Below are 17,370 nucleotides of genomic sequence, written 5' to 3' on the forward strand. Positions count from 1 at the left end.
CAGAAGCTGCCTACTTGATCCCACACTTCATATTCCTTAACCTTCATTCTCCTGTGGTCCTGTACTAGGGTAACGCTGTGGCATAACTGGTGCTTTTTTTCAGGTGACATTATTTCCATTCAAAGTATCTGAAATAATGTGAGGTTTTGTTCTGTCTAAATAATTAGTGTGATTTGCTTTTATATTCTGTTTTAGTTGAGAGCTTATGAAAACTAAAAAAGCAACGATATGGTTCTTTCTGGACAAATGTTACATTATTTATACCCTCATTATTAATACACTTTGAATGCCTCTCTCTTTTCATTTCCCTTTCTTTCAGTCCCCATTTCCTTCTCGTATTTCAAAAGCACTAGATCTTTGTTTGACAATTTAATTACACCATCCAAAATCAAACTGAGACAATCTAAGGGTTGCAGTCCAATCCTGGGTCACAAATGAGCCTCATAGTTATGCAAACTTATGCATTGACTAAGTGGATAAGTAAAGAAAGTATGACAAGTTTGACTGCATTTTTGTTTTGAGGATTGTGGGGTCATTCAAGCTTGGAAAAGGGCAATTTAGGCATATCAGAACTGAAGATTATATTATCTTGACTCTGTGAAAAAAAATGTTTGAACTTTGTTCAGTTCTGAGCAGCAGAAATAAAGTGCAAAAATGATCATGCCATGCTACAGGAACATTTAATAAAGTAAGATGTAGTCACTCAGGGATGTCATGATTCCGTTGTATTTCTTTGATCCATCCCACTTTCACGAGTGTGGATGTCGTTCCCTGTAGTACTTCTACTTTTATCTAATTAATCTGTTCTGATGATACAGCCCCTTGTAAAGGAAATTCTGCAACATTCAGAGACCTGATTTGCTCATAAAATAACTGACACAACTTCAGTTTGATCATTTTGTATTTTGAGTGTGTCTTGTCAAACAAGTCTTAGATGCCGTCTCGACTCTGAATGATGCATCAAATTAGCATTAAATCACTGCCTGCTGCTTCTCTTTGCAGTCTGTACTCACAGATCTGCAGCTTGACATGAAGTATGCAGCATCTACCTTTAAAAATGCAGGGAGCTCAGTTCATATCTTCACTGTGGAATTCATTCCTGAAGAAGACAGATTGGTTAAAGCTTTAAACCTATTTTTGTATTACTTACTTCATCTTCATAGGTCTAATATATTGCAAATCAACTTAGAATTATTGTGGGACCTTGTAAGATTCTGTCACTAGCATATGTGCCTAATTCATTATTATTATATGATTACCATTTTTAAAAATCTTTTTAACACAATTTTATGTTAGTAGCAACAATAATAATAGTTTCAGGTTGTTATAGGAACTTCAGCAGGAAGCTGATCACACAGGATTTCCAGTTTCTTGCTCTGGAAGTTTGTCTTAATTATCGCTTGAATAAAGATGACAGTGAAGGTACTTAATTTGCTGTTTTCTTAGATATCTTAGATATCGATACCTTAAGGTTGTCTCAGCTGAATTTACCATCTGATTATGAGTAAGTAGTCTCACATTTATAGGTTATAATAAGGAAGGGTTGAATCAAGGACTATAATCATTTGATACATGAATCATACTACTTCATTGTGTACCAAATGCAACTTTAACTATAAGCCAGCATGTTTGATTCATTTTAGATCCTGTTTGTTCAAATCATGACTGTGGATCTCATGATCATCCCCAAATCGTCCTGTATTTTTGGAGCTGTATAAAAGGAAAATAAATAATTCATTAATCAATAACTGATCAGTAATAATTCAGTTATAAATTTAAACCCCAAATATCAATAAAAAATATGTTCTCCAGCAGCTTGTCCTAATGAATTTTAATGCTGACAGTTTTTATGGATGAGGGACTTCAGGTGTGTAAGTCATCACAGAGTTTGGTGGTACTTTCAGATGTAGAATTAATTGCTGAATTTATCACTGTCATCATCATCATCATCATTTAAGAGTTTATGTTGGATATTGTGGGTAGCTTTCATTTTTTAGGAAGTAATGTTATCTTGTGGTAGTTACTTTCTGAGTTGTGAGATAATAGTGAATTATTAAATGACAGCAAGGGGTAACCTAGATGGCTGTTTTGTGACTTATTTTTAATTAGCTTTTGTGTAGTTTTAGAACTTGGTCTGAGACTATCCAGCATTAATATTTTATGATAACCTCATTGAGATAGAATTTAACTTTTGTGTTGTATTTGCATGGCCAGGTTTTGGTAGCAGGGATGCTACAGGGGTGGCTTCTGTGAGAAGCTGCCAGAAGCTTCTCCCATGTCTGGCAGACCCAATGCCAGCTGGCTCCAGGACAGATGTGCCGCTGGCCAAGGCTGGGCCAATCAGGAATGGTGGTAGCACCTCTGTGGTAACACGTTAAGGAAGGGGGAAAAAAGTTACTGTGCAGATGTAATTGGGCCAGAGAAGAGTGGAGTGAGAACATGTGAGAGGAACAGCTCTGCAGACACCAAGGTCAGTGCAGAAGAAGGGGCAGGAGGTGCTGCAGGTGCCAGAGCTGAGATTCCCCTGCAGCCCGTGGTACAGACCATGGTGAAGAAGCTGTGTCCCTGCAGCCCATGGAGGTCCAGGGGGATACAGAGATCCACCTCTCGCCTGTGGAGGAGACTCACACTGGGTGCCTAAAAGATGCCCATGGCTGCCCAAAAGAGGGTTGTGAACCTGTGGGAGGCCTGCACTGGAGCAGGGTCCTGGCAGGGATCTCCGGACCCATCTCGTTGCGCTGCTGGGGGGAGGAGGTAGAGCTGGGAAAGAGGGAGAGGTTAGGGGAAGGTGTTTTTAAGATATATTTTACTTCTCATTAACCTGCTCTGATTTTGTTAGCAATCAATTCAGTTAACATCCCCAAGCTGAGTCTGTTTTGCCCATACTGGCAGTCAGTGAGTCCTGTCCTTAACTCATAAATTCTCCCTGTCTGCTTGGGGAGAGGAGTGATAGAGCAGCTTTGGTGTGTGTCTGTCATCCAGCCAGTGTCAACCCAGGGCAGCTCTTGATACTTTGTAACCATATTGTGATGAGGGCTAATTCTATTTAAATGTGCTATATTGTTTTTAAAAAGCATTCTGTTCTGTGGAAGGGGATTTAGAATGTTCCTAAAGTGATATTAAAAGAATGCTAGTAATCTGACTCTCCCTTTAGGACATTAATCTTTTAACAGTAGTATCAGCTAAGACTGGCATTGATAATTCAATCACTCAAGTAGTTGAATTTGCATTTGGCAGAAAATGGTTGGAAACATCTGCAACAAGTGCTCAAAACTGCTGTTGCAGTTCAGCAACTGCTGTCGCTGAATGGATGTAGAAAATAGCCATAAACTTTAAGAGAATATTCATTAAACACAGTACTCATTAGGCAATTTGTGAACTGCACCACATTAATTACACTGCTTAGAAATCGCCTTGAAATAGGGACTTTTTTTCATAGAAAACAGTACACAAGAAAAAATTTTAACAGAATGCTTTGATATTTTCTGTTTAATCAAGATGTGAAAGATTTGCTCTTCCCTTTTTGCACATAGCTTTTAGTGAAGTTAATAGCACCTGTATTATATTGTTCCTCATTATAAACCTATAAATCTCCTTCAGAAACATAAAATGCTGTGAAAGCTGTCAACCGGTAGTATATCGTATTTATTAGGATCATGAATCCCTAATTTGTAATTTAGAAAAGTGCCAGCTCAGTGAAGAGGTTATTTACTGGCAGGTGTGTATATTTTGTATATGACTTTTTCATAAACCATTCTGACTTGTTTGCTGATGACGTCTTTTGCAGAATGTGATTTGTTGCCTTATCTCATAAACCCTCTGTAAGCAGACCAATCTTGATACTTTTTGTTGCAGAAGCAGCCAAACCACTCCAGTTTTTCTGAGTATGGCTTTCAACAGTTTCACAAGAAGAAAAAAATTTTTTTTCACTCTATGCTTTTAATTTCATGCACAGTGTTGTGCAAATGCTCATAATTTGTCCATACCATTTCCACTTTGATTGTGTAAATCACCACCTCAGAGCAAAGTTCCATCTCCTGGTTCTCCTTATTGCTCATGAATCAAACCAGGAAAGAGAGAGGCTTTGCAGGTTGACACTCAAGAATTGTGACACAGCTGTGCAGTAACTTAAAACGCATGTAGAAATGACAGTGAGTGGAGATCTTCTTTTAGATGCTTTGCACATTTTGCCACATAGCTTTTTTTTTTCTCCTTGGTAATTGCAGACATTACCTTTACTTGCAGACAGTTACTCTGGGAAGGCTGGGAAAGACAATTTAATGTTTTTCCATGTATAGTTTACTAGATGTATTCCTTAACTGAAACTTGTCAGTCATCTTTTATAACTCTATTTGTGATATATAAGGAAAACAAAATATATATTACTTACTTTTGATAATCAATAAAGACAGTGATAAGGAAAAGGATAATGTGAATTTTATTACGACATTTTCTATTTTAAATAATTGTAAGGACAGTAAAAGTCAATACTATGCTGAAAATGTCAACTTTATAGACTTTAGAAATTACTAGTAACTAATATTTAAAGAAAAGGGTATTGACTAGAACTATTTTCTTCTTTACAAGGATTTTTGCCAAAGTGAAAAAAACCAAAATATTCTGGGCCCAAGATTTTAGGCATACATTAGTCCAACAGAGCACCAGAAAGTGCTGTAATATACTTACTACTGCTGCTGTTGAGCCCAGGGTTGAAATATAGTTCATAGTTTATAGAAAAAAAAAAATCCCAAAATATTACTCTTTCCTAAAAATACATAATTCATATTGGAATTATGTGCATGTTGACTTATCTTTTATTTTACAAATTTATTCTTGCTGTTTGCAGAGATTTCTATAGATAATCACAGTTACTCCCCATTATGGGTGTAAATGAGCACCACTTTTGCTCAGATGGCACTTTGCCATCGGGTCAGAGGGAGCAGCACAATCACATAGTCCCTTGGCAGGACCACAGGGCTCTCTCCAAGGAGGAGGAGAGGGGAGGGAGGGAGTAAAGGAAGGCACATTCAAACTGTTTCACCCAAGGCACCCAGGGAAGGCAATAGTCCATTCCATAGGGAATGAGAAATGCTTACATTTACACCTTCATAGATAATAATAAAACCCGGAAGCATCATATCTACATCTGCAGTGCTGGCTTGCATGGTTTTATGAATTTTGTAGTTGTTTTTTAGCAGTTTTTGGGATAAGGTAAGCAGTTGTTTGAGGTTCATACAGACATGCCCAGCGACTTCCTTACATTTTTGCCTGTCATTACTGTGATACCTTAATTTGGCTCAATCTGTGCAGCAGAGGCCAGGGAATGCTTTATTCTGAGTAGTTTCTGAGAAAAGGAACCAAGACAGGAATGTACTCAAGGTGATCTGAATATAGACAGATGCCTTAGAGTCTTGTTTATACTAAAGGCAGAAAGCACAAAGTATTTTGACATACTCTTTGCCAACTTTCTGGCTCAATCTGATCTAGCTCTGCAAAGAGTTTTCTCCATGAGACAAGTACTCACTTTGGATAGTATCTTTCCACGTTATGTCAGCCAAAGTACTCAGAGTAAATAGTACCAAAGAGTGCCTAGTATTCTTTATAGGAAATAGCCCATTTAATCATAATGAGGAAGAATTATTAAGCTTCTTCTAGGAAAATATGGTACCTATCAAACCCTGAAGATGATGCTCTTTCAATAAATAATTTTTTTTAAAAAGTCTGGTCATTTTTTTCAGGACTTTTGGGGGTTTTTTTTAAATTGTGGCTTGTAAAATAGATGCAAATTAATGGGAGGTTGGTCACTGCTGTAAGCTGCCTGTAAAAAGCTGTGATTGTACTGGGAAATGGGCCCAAAAAAAGGTATATTAAGAAGGTAAAAGTAATTCTCTAAAGGACTGATAGAACAAGTACAGCTTATTACTTTATTCTTCTATGTTTAAATGCTTTGATAAAGTCTATAAAAGTGTGCAGAAGCTTTTTAATTTACACAGTCAAAAATGTCCATTCAAAAATGTGATTACATAAGAGAAGACTTCAGACACAGATACAGATTTCCTTTCAAGCTGATCTTTAATCATAAAGGTCAAACCTTAAACATTAAAACATCCAAAGAGCAAGAAACATTCAGTTATTGATTTTGAAGACCCTGACCCTTACCAAGTATCACAGCCCATAGAGGGTGTTGACGAAAGTACAATAATAAAAAAGGTAAAAAGAAATTGTTCAGACTCGTTTTGTGTCTAAATGCAGGAAAAAATCCAAACCAAAACCAAAAGTCCCACATGAACAAAAAACAAAAAAGCCACCTCTGTAGGGCTGATGATACATAGATCTCAAACACTACTGGGAATAGTGGAAAAGCGAAATGGTTGTGGCTAAGCTACTATCCTCTGAAAAACTTTCTTTTTCCTTTTGGCAGTGATTACTGTGGCTGGATGATATTATGGAAGCATACTTTCTGTTAATCAGAGTGAACTAAACGTTTTTTCAGAGTAAAAGGTGTACTGTTGGAAAATATTGATTAAAAAACCACCATGACACTGTAAGCAGGTTTTTCTATTACACTGCAGGACTGCCTGCATTCCCAAGCTTGTGGCATCAGCAGTGCAAGACACACCTGCCCTGCATCCTCCTTCAAGCTGGGAAACCACTTAAAGTCAAGGATGATGTCATGCCTGCTCTGCCAGTACCTCTGAAGTACCCTTCTCTAATTCATTGCTAGAATTACAGAATCATCATGTTGGAAAAGACCATGAAGAGGGACCAACTGGTAACTCAGCACTGCCAAGCCCACCACTAAGCCACGTCTCTAAGAGCCACATCTGCACATCTTTTAAATATCTCCAGGGATGGTGACTCTAGCATTTCCCTGGGCAGTCTGGAAACATGGCTTGACAACCCTTTCCATGAAGAAATTTTTCCTAATATCCAGTCTAAAGTTACTGTGGCACAACTCGAGGCCATTTCCTCTTGTCCTGTCACTTGTTACCTGGGAGAAGACACCAATCTCCACCTTTTTACACCCTTCCTTCAGGTGGTTGTAGAGAGTCATAAGGTCTCCCCTGAGCTTCTTTTTTTCCAGGCTAAACAACCCCAGCTCCCTCAGCTGCTTCTTACAGGACTTGTGCTCCAGACCCTTCATCAGCACTGTTGCCCTTCTCTGGACACTCTCCAGCACCTCAATGCCTTTCTTGCAGTGAGGGGCCCAAAACTGAACACAGAACCTGAAGTGAGGCCTCACCAGTCCTGAGTACAGGGAGACAAGCATTGCCTTGGTCCTGCTGGCCACACTGTTACTGATACAGGCCAGGATGCCACTGGCCTTCTTGGCCACCTAGCCACACACTGGCTCATGTTCATCCAGCTGTCGACCAGCACCCACAGGTCCTTTTCCAATGGGCAGCTCTTTGGCCACTCTTCCCCCAGCCTGTAGCAATGAGTGAGGTTTTTGGCACCCAAGTGCAGGACCCAGCAGTTGGCCTTGTTGAACCTCATTCCTTTGACCCCAGCCCATCGATCCAGCCTGTCCAGATCCCAGTCCAGAGCAGAGAGATCCTAAAGTCAAGCAAAGCAACAAATCCTTCCAGTCAGGACCTTTGTTTGAATATGGGCTAAGAAATAAGCTGAAACCCTCACCCAAAATTTTGAGGTCCCACCCTGTCTCTTTTTGCTTCCTTCAACTAGGTTGCTCACAGATTCATTGCCTAAAAGGGGATTTCCCTGTGAAGCATGGGTGCAAGCTCCTCTCACCATATGTATCAGTTGCTAACTCCTTTATGTGGAGGGACTTAGCTATAGCCTTTGGATACACATGGAAAGGGACAGAAACTTGAGAACTTGACCTAAACCAGTAGCTAAGAGAACTTCTACCTCCTGTAATGTGGAAACTTTAGAGGTTATCAAAATTGGCAAGCTCTGAGAAAGCACTGGGCCTGTAACAGGAAAAAAAGCATCTAGTCTGTGCTCAGGAACCCTTCAAAACTTTCCAACGTCTGCTGAAGAGTGACAGCACTGTTTTCTGAATGACCTTCAGTCCCACCCCCCCCCACAGGCAACTTCAGGCACACACACCAGCTGCCTCCCTCTTCAGAGGATGCCCATGAGTCCAGCTTGTGTCAAAGATGGGAGAACCTGGACACCCTAGGCCAGGCTCTACAAGATGTGACAGCTGATTATTGAAACTGAGAATCTGAAAGCAGTAATGAACAGGATTTCAAGAATGTCAGTCCTCGCTGCTGAACCCTGAGATCACTAAGGAAATACAATTTATTGAAAATGTTTCAGAATTTCTTGCATATCCATCAAAAGCTTGCCTATCCTTGGTTTTAATAATACAGGATTTCTGTTTGCATGATATAGTTGACAATATCCACAGAGAAACCTTTTTTTCATATTGATAATTAGAAGATTTGTAATTCAGGGTATTTTTAAACATACTTTAACACATGGGTATTTTCCATTTGTGAAGTTATATTTGTCTCATAAGTGAATAAAAACAGTCTAAAAGTAGTCAGTCAGTAGAAAAAAAAAAATTGCATGAGAGGACTTTCCTCTGGCACATTCTCAGAGGATATCTGTACTCTACTTCTTCCTCCTGGGTCAGCTGGTATCGCCTGTTACTGAAGAAGAGTCATTTCAGCAGTGTTGATTCATCAGAGTGGGCAGAAAAAGGTCTGAGTTCCTTACTTGCATACAATTTACTGTGGGAAGTCATAGAACATTCTCTTCTGCACCTTTAGGAAAGACCTAAATACTTGTTTCTGTAGTTCTGAGACTCTCTCACCTGAGGAAGATGCCACTTGCAGAAAAAGGCACCCACTACTGTGGTATCTTCTTCCACTTGGCTGATCAAGAGCAGCTGGGGAAGTTTTTCCGCGACCCCTGGGAGTCAAGGCTCCCTGAGTCACAGCAGAGCATGTCCAACTACAACCAGTGAGCTATGAGGCTAAGCAATAGATTGATTACCATCAGTGATAAGTCACCTGATAATTCTCAGGTGTTCATACAGTCATCATTTAGGTCGGGAATGAGCTGATTTTCCTTGTTGCTTCATTGCCACACTGCAGTTTGTCACGTTTTTTTCCTGTAGGGTTTTATACCTTCCCATGTCAATAGTTCTCTTCTTGAATCTTCCACAGTTCTGTCTGTGCTTTGCTTACAGTATCTTATTTGGATTTAGCGTGGACTTTCTCACATTGTAGCAGCAACTGGATCTGCAGAACCAAGCCCGAGACAAAAAAACTTGGCTCACAGACCACAGAACTCCTGCGTGGGGGTAACAGGACATAATTTTTTGCAGCATTTGGCCTCTCTTGCATTGAGTGATTTCTCTGGGCTTTACACTTGTTGACATGTTCTTAGCATGCTTCTCTGGGGGAAAAAAAAAAAATGTTTTCCCCCTCCCTTATAAAGTCAAAGATACACAAACTTGGAGAAAGTGCTTAGCTTTTTGCCTTACAACTTGTGTCACAGTAAGGTTAATACTTAGGAGCTGGCAGAGGCATTTTGCTTTTCACAGTGGTTGGTTCCAAACAGAAATTAAAGGACAAGTGCCAGCATTTCTGGCCTTGAAATTTCATGGGTAGACCTTGAGTCAGTATGAGAACATGATTCTCAGATCTTTATAAATTGTAACCTCCCTTTTTGTACTCCCTTTTTCCTGAAGGAACTAAGAAAGAGATTAGGCTGAAAAATATTTCAATAAAGAGTTTATGGCAGTAGCACCAAAGTCTTACCACTGACGTATCCATTACAGCCTATGAACTTACGACCAACTCAACATTTATCATGTTTGTCTTTGTGAGCTGTTTCTGTGACTGGCATTGCAGGAAAGCATGCTATTATTAATCAGAAGACAGAAATGTAGATTAATCTGTTTAATGGTAGCACAAAAAGGTTTCCTTGGGCTGATTGAAGCCATGTGAATAAGAGGAGAGCATTTTGAGTAATGAGTCTTAAATGACTCTTAAACAGTTTTTAAGTTTCGTATTTCAGAAACATGGATTTTATGCATGACAGTACAGTGATTAGCAAGGGATCTGCACAGCTTTAAAATACACTTGACAGTGCAACCAAACGGCATGACTCTATCTCATTCAGCTTTAACCTTTGATGTATGTATATTAGTAATGGTATAACTATCTTAAGGACTGGTTTGGGCACTACAGCATACCCAGTTAGTCCCAGGAAACTAAATCCACCACTCCTACTGCAACATTCAGTGGGTATATCAGAAGTATTTCTGTGGGTGTATGACCTAAGTGGTGTAAATCTGTCTCTGATATGCCATGTGCTGCAATCACATCTTTGGATTTCTGTTTTACTTGAATTGAAGAATGCTGATTAGAATCTTTATAAATACATGAATGTGTACAATCTCATCCTGCTATCTTAATCATAAAATTGTTCTGAGGGTGGATTAAATTTAAAGTCTGTCTTGCATTGTGTTTTATGGTCACGGTAAAGCAATGTGCTGCTTGTATTCTACTTCTCACTATAATGCTATATAAGATATTTCTGCTATTATAGTAGGGGACATAATAAACAGCAAAAATCAATTGAGGGGGAGGGGACGTTGGCTGTTTGTTCCCAGGTGGGAGCATGCTTTGAAATCAGAAAATTGCAGCCATGTAGCCAGTGAGATGATGAAACTATCAGTTCTGAATCACAGCCTTGCCGCTTGCTTTCCACAAGGCACTGAGCATAAAGCCAGTAACACACTCTCCAAGAGGTAACTAAAGATTCTTCTCACAAACTGTGCTATCAAAAAACAATTTGTCTGACTGTGTATGCTTGGAAAATAAAATGATCCTGAGCACTGGAGTAGTGGTACTGCTTCCAGTAGTTTAGTTAGGAATACTCGAGGGACTTCAGTTCTTTCTTTAGCATCTGTTATAGTCTTAGTCTGAACAAGTTTGCCTTGGCCTTGGCTTCGGTAACTTATTACTGAAATCTTCCCAAGGACAACAGGGTCAAGGCTTCTTGTAAATGAATGTTCCCTGTGGGACCTGTAATGAAGAGACTGTTAACTAATTATCAGTCCGTTTGGAAGGCATTCATTTTTTAATTGACCTCAAAGAATTCAAGGAACAAAAGGAATCTGAGCAAAAATGATTTGAGTCGAGGCAAACAAATGAGTCAGTTTCTTTCTTGGGGTAGTTGCACAGATTTATTGGAGTCCACCAGACACAAAAGGTTTTCAAGTTCAATATTCCTTTGATTAAAATTAGGAGAGCTATGTCTGATGGCACGATCTGTGTGTTACAGACAGGTTTCCCTCCCTTCCTCCAGCTGTCATTTTCTGTGCAAATATTGCTCCTGTCATCGCTTGTCAGGCCAATATTACAATGGAATTAATTTAAAACATCATCTGTTTCCTTTTAGTTTGAGTAGGAAAGTTCAATCTGTGACTTGAATGTCAGGTGCAGTTTTGCAGGGCTGTTATACCCCACAGAGATGATAATTACAAAGTCAGAAGGAGCCTTAGGACTTTTTGGTTAGAGAACAGGGTTTTGTCCAACAAAATGATATTTTAATTTTCACTATTTGAATATTGCCTGAAATGCTAAAACTCATGTTTCTAATTTATTTTTAACTGCTAAATAAGTTAATGCAGAAAACATGATAATGGTGCCTGGGCTTTTTTTAAAATTAAAGATGATTGTTAGTCAAATTCTTCTACAGCATTGTTTTCTCTTAGAAGTTGTGTGACAGAATGGTGTAAGTGTATTGGAGAATAATAGTTTTCTCTAATAGAAAATTAATAATGTGATCATTAAGAGTTTCCCATGCTCCTGATTTCACCAGAGAACTTAAATTGAAAACTTCAAAAACTTCAATGATATTCAGAAATATCATCACTGATACTGAAAATGATCCAAATCTCAGAACAGTGGGCAAGGGTTAAAGTTCAATTAAGTTTTTCTTTTAACTCTATTCATCACGGTTTTTAAATAATCTTTTAAAATAACAGAAAATACAGATAATTGGGTCTAAAATGTTAGTTTAGAAACAAAAGTCAAGTGGTTCCAGTCCTTTATAATTATGAGAGGTAGGAAGTTGGGAAGTACTTTGAAAGGAATGCTGACAGATCATCTGGTCTCAGGCACTATGGGAAAGGGAGCCCAGATGGGGTTAACTTACACTCTGCCCAGTCAGATCTTGAAAACCCCCAGCAATGAGGCATCCACCATGTCCCTGGGGAGGTTGTTCCAGTGACTGATTGTTCTCACTTTAAGAAATTTCTTCCTTATGCTGAGATGAAACTTCTACTGGTGCAGTTTGTATTTTTTGCCCCTTTTCTTGTCCATGTGGCTCCTTGTGAAGAGAGAGCCTTCATCCTCTTTGTACCTGCCCTTTAAGTACTGTAATATTGTGATTGGTTCCCTCCTGAGCCTTGTCTTTTTCCAGGGGAAAAAGCCTGACTCTCTCAATTTTTTCGTACATGGCATGTTCTCCAGTCTTTTGAGCATCTTCATGATGCTCCTTTGGACCCTCTCCACTCTGTCTGCAGCTTCCTTGAATTGTGGGGACCAGAATGGAGCACAGTGCTGCAGGTGCAGCCTGACAAGCACAGAGTATAGTGGGATGATCATGTCTGTACCTCTGCTAGTAATGCCCCTGGGGATGCAACCCATATCAGATTTAGTTCTGCTGCTTCAGGGTACTGTTGACTCATGTTGGCTTGGTGTCCACCAGGAGCCCCCATCCTTTTCAGCAAGGCAGCTCCCCAGCCACACAGGGGTCAGCATGTACTGGGCTCTTTGGCTATTCTGTTCCAGGTGCAGGACTTGATACTTGTCTTTGTTAAAATTCATACTGTTAATAAATTCCACTCCTTTCTCCACAAGTGGCTGAGTATGAGTCGGTCTGAAGCAAGTATTTCTAATTTTAAAGAGCACAGCAAATGACAAAGCCAAATCACATTAACCTAACCTGCAAGATGAAGAATGCAGAGCTATCTTCCCTTCTTTAAGGCTCTGTTGATGTATACAAGGTAATCAAGTTTGAATGCACATCTTTAATTTACCCCTTGTATTAATTAATTTTTATTCATTGCTGGATTTGTGAAGCAGGGTGGTGACTGTGTTTCTATTTTCCCCAGTCATACAGTTAGCCCTATCATTCTGTGAACAGAACAATATCAGGGTTTTAAATTTGTGATTGGGATAGAAACTATAAAATTTTGACTGCCTGAGAAAGAATTGCTTCCAGAATTGCTAAACTTGCAACATGGCCCATAAAAAATTCTGCCTGATGTTAAATATGTTATGTGATAATATTTCCATTTCTAATAATGTAGCCAGTGCTTGCATCAGGTATTCAGGAAATCTGGTGGTTAAATTGTTAAGGGTAATGTTATATTCCGTAGGGTTTTCCGATCCTTTACACTGTATCTCCTGCAGGTAGTTACCATGCTCAGATCAGTTCAGGCATTTTGATACACAGTAAAAGCATTTATTCAGCTTGAGAGCTGTAAGTTGTGATTTTTTAAAGACTTCTGAGTTTTGTAGCATGTTTTAAGGACACCAAACAGCAATACATCTGAATATAAAACAAGTGCTTTATAAATTGCTTTATCACACTTCAAAGCAGCATGCTAGCAGGATTGCCAAATTCAACTGCAAAACTTGCCAGTTTGGATCATGTGAAGGCAGGTGTGAGATTACAGCTGTAATAAAACTGGAATTGAATACTGGTAGCTGAATTTGTAGTAGGCAATTGATTTGATTTATATAACATAAGCCACATGAGGAGAGATATGTAGGTCAGCATCTTCAGCTGGAAGTAGTGGTTAGAAGAATAGGTCACTGGGAATATTGAGTTAATAGCTGTTCAGCCTGGCAGAATGCTGGTGCAGTGTAACTACATTCATGTCCAACTTGTTTGGGGAGACACCATTTGCAAAAAGAAAAAACTAGTCAGTTATAACCAATGCACTTGTGGTGTAAAAATCGTTGCTAAAATTAGCGTAAGAACCTAGACCATATGGAGTTTCCCAGGGCAAGAACTGGTACATTAGTTATGAGCACATTTTGCAAAATACTTGAGGTGTGTAAATACACAAATTAGTGATTAAACTCTTTCTATGGTAATGGAACAATGTTTTACAAAATGCAAATGGTAAATGATCCAATTCAAGAAATCAGAGGAAGCACAATCAAATTAGCCTGAAGAGTTATTTCCAATCCAAACAGCCTGTTAGGTCACAGATTTACACAAAAGAAGAAAAAAAAAAACAAACCACAAAAAAACCCCTAAAAACCAACCATCCAAACAAAAAAACCCCAAAGCCCCTGGTTCGTGTTGAGAAAATTATGGGGGTTTTTGTTTGTTTGGTTGGTGTTTTGTTTTGTTTGTTTGTTTTTTTTTTAACAAGGAGTGAACTAATGACCTGGCAAATTTACATTAGTTGGAGGTTTGATAAGAACAAGCACAAAATCAGAACCATACTTTTAAAAAGCAAAATGAGATTAAGCATCCAGAAATTACTTTGTTAGAGGGTTTCCATTTGTGATTCCCAGGAAAACGCATGTTATACAAGTTGTGAGCCCCTGGAAACTGCAGCCAGTCATGGCCTGTATAAACATTACAGGACTTATGAGCTAAAGTTTCTAAAAGCTTCATTTTTACAAAATACATTTGAACGTCTTAGGCATCCAAAGACTCCATTGGCGTGGACCAATGGAAAATGCTTTTTGTTTTGCTTTATCTGTAGTCTGACCTGATCCTCCAGTGCAGGAAAGAGAAGGAAGCAAAGATCTCAAAACAGAATATGAAAAGTAGCGCAATATTTCCATTTTTATTTCTTTCTGCAGAAATGCAGGGAGTATATGGTCAGGGAGGAGAGAAGAACTAGAAATGTGTTTTGAAAAAAAAGTTCATTATTGTACAGCAAAGGTTTTGTGATGATGGTGGGTGGCTAATACAGGTGATTAGGAAGACATATTGTTGGGAGAAAAAGGCAATGAGGTAATGTAGAAGTTGTGAGTGTTTCTGATAAATGTGAGTTTCAGATTTCTGTGGTCAAGAGCCTCATGAATGAAGGAATAACCAGTGAATTAAAAGGAAGAAACTTAATGAAAATACATGTATAAGAAAACAATGCAGTAGGAATCTGAATGAGTTTGTAGCAGGCAAAGTGAGAAATAATTTTTGTAGCAAAGCAAAACTAAAACTCTAAATAAATAAGAGAAAGAAAAAATTACTATTGCTGCAAAAATGATTGTTCAATAGAATTTAATGTGTCATAATACTCAGCATAATACAATGTTTAAAAAAATTTAGACCCATGACTCTTACTTACTAAGCACAGTGCCTTGATGATTAACATTAGTCCAGTTTACAGCCTGACAGTTCTGAAAAACAAACAGATCCAGGCAGAAAAAAAGAAGAACTTCAGATGAAGAGAGGAAAGAAAAATGAATTTTATAAAAATTCTTGGTTGCAATGGCACAAGAGATCATTATCATAATAGTAAGCATAAACTGCCAGTCTGACTGGAACTGGGAAAGTAGGTATTTTCAATAAGGAAAAAACCCTGGATTTAACGAGGAAAGGGGCAGACATTATCTATGGGGTATTTTTTTATTTAATCAAGGACACAGCACTGCTTCTAATGACACAATATTTCAGCTTTACTTGTCTTTCTGACATCTAATGAAAACTCACATTACTGTTACTAAAATAACCTTTATTGTTTCTTATTATGATACCTCCCTTACCTGTTGAATAGTTGCAGTTTAATGTGACAGAGATGTAGAGGGTAAGGCAAACATTAGTTTGCCACTATCTTTTATGTTTGACAGCAACTGGCTCACCAGTCCCTGTATGTGTTGTTTATGGCTTAGATGTGTGACTTTGAGGATGGAGAGGAATTAATTTCTTGTGGTGGGAGGGTGTAGCAGACATGGGAAGCAATCCTTACAATATTTTGATGGTCATGGGATATATTTTTTTCCCAGGTTTATACTAAGTTTTTTATCATGGTGGATTTAGACATGACTATAGGGACTTGTAGGTAGTACTGCCAAACAGTAACTGATAATAATGAAATGGTCCTTTCTGAAGATATATAGCTGTGAGCTTTTAAAAAGTCTTGAGACTGCTAAAAGAAACCTCATGGCAGTATAGTTCATATATTTTGAACTCTTGCAGAAAAAAACAAATTAAGATGGGTATGAGGAGTCAGGATTTAGGAATGACTAAATTTCAAATTAAAAGACTTCATTTGAGAACCAAAACATAAATTGGAATAAGGTGAGGGCAAACTCAAGACAGTGTTTATTCTAAGCATGTGCAAACCTCTTTTTGATGCTGTCTTCAGAATGATGCAGCAGCTAAATGTATTATACCCCTGGGAAACATAAAACTTAGGGCCTGGTTCTCCTCACTCTATAATAAGAATGGTGAAAAGCAGCCTTAAAGTAGGTATAAATTGCATTTAAGTCTTCTTTATGGCTCAGCAGTGGTAGAAAGGAGCCTCGATATAAATGAGAATCAGGTCCCCAGTATTTATTTAACCCTTGGGCTTTGTATATCATTTTATTTTCACCTTTAAGAGATTTGCAGAGGGATTTTTAATCAGGATTCGGTGTACAGAAAGCTAAATGTTTTCATTGCCTTACAAGTAACTTTAATCATACAGGCAGATCATTCTCTTTATTTCTCAAGAGGAAATGGTAGAATTTTCTGCCTTTGTACAAACCAAGCTAAATGTTTCTGACACCCTCAGTACAGTGTCAATTGGAAATTCACATTTCATGTAATAACAGACCATTTTAATTTCATGAGCTGAAGAATTGGTTTCCACTTGCAAATTGTACTGAAGAAAGCAATATTGTCAGAAGAACTGGCAGAGTGCTTCAAGAGATAAATCTATTGAATTAAATAAGAGGCTTTCATTACCTTTTACATTGCATTTCCGTATAACATAAGCATTAATTAAACTCTTCATTGCTTTCTCCTATTCAACAGAGCACTTGCTCAGTCTGACAAGAAATGCTGCCCCAGAAAACATGTGACACCCAAATAAAATCATTACAATACACTTAAGCAGAAGGGAAGGAAAGGGGAGAAGGGAAGAATGTTTTGGTGTGCTTGGGCAAGTGGGACCTGTCTACAGAAATGCATAATTTCTGTTCTTCAGGTTTTGACAGCAAATGCATAATTTCTGGTTTTTAGTTTTTGATAGCTCCAAAGACTTGTAACAGGTAATCTCACTAGGTATTTCTCCAGGCAATTTGAATACAAGCAGAAAACAAGCAATTGTTTTTCAAATTTTAAGTGTATTTTAGTAAATGCGGAAGGCTTCTTCATCATGGGAGAACACTTTCGGTGTGAGACAGTTTTACTTCTTGAAGTATAAAA

General features: G+C 38.4%; 1 protein-coding gene across 1 annotated transcript in view; it reads left to right on the top strand.

The window, feature by feature from the left end:
* Window positions 1-17,370, top strand: part of GPC6 (glypican 6) — a gene marked incomplete at both ends in the record, with an annotated part of 751,009 nt that overhangs the window by 209,498 nt on the left and 524,141 nt on the right. The gene's annotated exons all lie outside the window — the stretch shown is intronic.

This window comes from Coloeus monedula (genome assembly GCF_965178545.1).
Source record: "Coloeus monedula genome assembly, chromosome: 3".
Taxonomy (NCBI): Eukaryota; Metazoa; Chordata; class Aves; order Passeriformes; family Corvidae; genus Coloeus; species Coloeus monedula.